The sequence below is a fragment of the Crocuta crocuta genome, unplaced genomic scaffold, assembly GCF_008692635.1.
Source record: "Crocuta crocuta isolate KB4526 unplaced genomic scaffold, BGI_CrCroc_1.0 scaffold506, whole genome shotgun sequence".
In the NCBI taxonomy this organism is placed as follows: Eukaryota; Metazoa; Chordata; class Mammalia; order Carnivora; family Hyaenidae; genus Crocuta; species Crocuta crocuta.
In genome coordinates, this window is record NW_027528991.1 from 2,791,576 (window position 1) to 2,794,749 (window position 3,174).

A 3,174-nucleotide genomic window follows, 5' to 3' on the forward strand; every position below is an offset into this window, starting at 1 on the left:
GCCGCGTCCCGCTCGCCCTTCCGTCTTCTGGCGGGGAGGACTCTCAGTCTCAGCCGGGAGGGGATTCGAGTCTGAAATACTTTCATATACGAGTATTCCGGCAGCCGAAGTAGAGGCACGCGTCTCCAAGGACGTACTTGTCCGTATTCGACTTTCCCTTCACTCTTCCTTCCCAGTTACAAAGGGCATTTGCGGGTGCAAGGGCCCAGGACACACTTTCCACATTTGGTTTTCGTCTGGGGTCTTGAGACTCTTGCTTTAACTTAAAAGTATTTAGTATAACTTTACAACAGTTGTATTTATTTTTCTTATAGCAACCAGATATGATTTTTAATTTTTTAAAAGTAGTCTCTACACCCGAGGTGGGGCTCGAACTCACGACTCCTGAGATCAAGAGTTGCAGGTGCTCCCGACTGAGCCGGTCTAGTGCCCCTGAAAGGGTTTTAAATAGTTTATTTAGGGGTATAATTTTTGGTTTTCCTGTGGTGTGATTTTAAAACCTAGGTAGGTGTTGGGCTGTGTTTTGTCTCCTTTTTTTTTTTTTTTGAGAGAGAGAGAGAGCTGGGAAGAGAGGGTGGGGGAGAGACAATCCCAAGCAGGCTCCAAACTTAGCGAGAAGCCAGACCTGAGGCTCGAACCCACCACCCTGACATCATAACCTGAGCTGAAATCAAGAGTGCCGCGTGTAACGGACAGAGCCATCCAGGCGCCCCTGTTTTTCCCATAGTGAATCGTGTGCTAAGGAGGCGAGGTGATGACCACTGAGGACGAGGGAGCCCTGTAAGCATCCGAAAGGCACAGCATCAAGGCCACTGAACGTTTGCCAATAGGAAAAAGATTCCTTTTTAAGTCCTGAGCTTCGCAGATACTGTTCAGGTGTAATGTTACAGAGCACCAGGGTGGGAAAAGCAGCTCAGCCTCTCCTGTGATCCAGTAAATTTGGAAACAGGCTTCACTCCTGACTTCCCAGATAGGAAGTTCCTGTCCTTAAATAGGACAGCGGTCAGGAAGTCGCGTGCCCAGTGCTGTGGACCCGAGTGGTTCACGAGAGGAAGGGGTTGGGGCATCTGAGTGGGCAGTACCCAAGGACCAGTCCTCAGTCCCTGCACTCAGGTTTCTCTGGCTTTGAGTGTCGCCTTTTTTGCTACTGTTTTCTGCTAACGGGCCTTCCTAATCGTTGGGTGCAGCAAAGGATCAGCTTGTATGGAGTAATTAAGAATAAAGTGGTTACACCGTATTCATTTTGTAAAAAAAAATACTGATGATTACCCAACATTCTATCACATAGGAATAGTTTGTTAGATGTATTTTCAGGGCGCCTGGGGGGACTCAGTCCGTTAAGTGTCCGACTTCAGCTCAGGTCATGATCTCAGAGTTTGTGGGTTTGAGCCCTGCGTGGGGCTCTGTGCTGACAGCTCAGAGCCTGGAGCCTGTTTCAGATTCTGTGTCTCCCTCCCTCTCTGACCCTCCCCTGCTCATGCTCTCTCTCTGCCTCTCAAAAATAAATAAACATTGAGGCACCTGGGTGGCTTAGTCGGTTAAGCGTCCGACTTTAGCTTAGGTCATGATCTCGCGGTTCGTGGGTTCGAGCCCCGCATCGGGCTCTGTGCTGACTGCCAGCTCAGAGCCTGGAGCCTGTTTCAGAGTCTGTGTCTCCCTCTCTCTCTGACCCTCCCCTGTTCACGCTGTCTATCTCTCTCTCTCTCCTAGAAATAAATAAAAATTAAAAAAATAAAATAAACATTAAAATTTTTTAAAATGTATTTTCAAGGAAGTGAGCCCTGCGTTTCTACTTATTTCTATTCTTATTTTTACTCTTTTATATTTCTGTCTTTTTTCCTAGTAGTTAGGTTTCCCGAGCCACACTTTTTAATTGAATACTTTGACACAGCTTAACCTTTCTTCCTCAGATTAACTTCATGTGGTTTAATGTATATATACTTTTTCCAGTGTTACTTCGAGTTAGGCCCTGACTAAATGAGGAAGAGAGTGGTAGCGCCGGAAAGAGTGCTGTCTGCTGGGGCGGCTGATGCAAGGGGGGCTCCTACCCAGCGGGTCCCCAGCAGGTCCAAGCCCAGTGCACCTGTTACCTGACTGTGAAATGGGTTTAATGATTATGCCCTATCTAGTTGGGTTGTTGAGATCATGAAACTGGGTGAGGGATGTGAAAACAAATACTCAGAGACTCGAAATCACCGTACAATTTAGATTCTGCTATTGTGCGTGTGCATGTGCGTGTGTGTGTGTGTGTGTGTGAGAGCAGAAACACCGTATACTCTTACGGAAAAAGTTAACATCGTGTGAGGTGTAAAGCTCCGTGATTCTGACCTGAAATTGCTTCTGTGAACTGACTGGATGGAGCAAGATGCCGGCTGGCCTCGTTTTCCCCACCGTCGGCAGTGGGGTTTCGTGCCGGCTCAGCGGTGGTGGGTGGTGGAGGGCGCCGAGGGCCCGTATCCGAACTCTCGCCAGGAGATCTGTACTTTAGCCTTTTCTCCTAGAAAGAGAACCTTCTCCGCCTTGAACGTATCAGGGAAAGTTCTCCCTGTGTGTCTCCCAAGCCACCTGCTCGTGGCCCCTGCTGCGCTTTTGCAGATGAGAATGAAGCCCAAGGAAGAAACTTCACTGTGTCTCCCTTCCATCAGCAGCGAGGGGCCGCGTGTTCTCTCCTCCCCAGGAACTTGCTCTACTGACTTTGCTCTGCCTCCAGCCAAACGTCTGGGCGCCTTTTACAGCCTACTGAAGGGAGCTACAGCTCTCAGCTAAAGCTGTTCCAGAGTTTTTTCTAAAGTTTTATTTCGTTTTGAGAGAGAAAGTGCGAGAGCCAGAGTGAGTAGGGGAGGGGCAGAGCGAGAAAGGGACAGAGGATCAGAAGCAGGCTCTGTGCTCACAGCAGAGAGCCCGATGCAGGGCTCGAACTCAAGAACTTTGAGATATGACCTGAGCCGAAGTCGGACGCTCAACCAACCGAGCCCCCTAGTCGCCCCGTAGAAATTATTTTAATAAGACAATTGAGTGTTTCAACAAAAATATAAACTCTTATTTCACACAGATTATAAAAATCTGTCAGTCACGTTTTATGAATAAGATTGAAATATCTTTCTTACTAATGTGGATTTCCAAAATACATTTTAAAATGTTCTCCCCCCCCCCCCCCCCCCCCCCCCCACACGC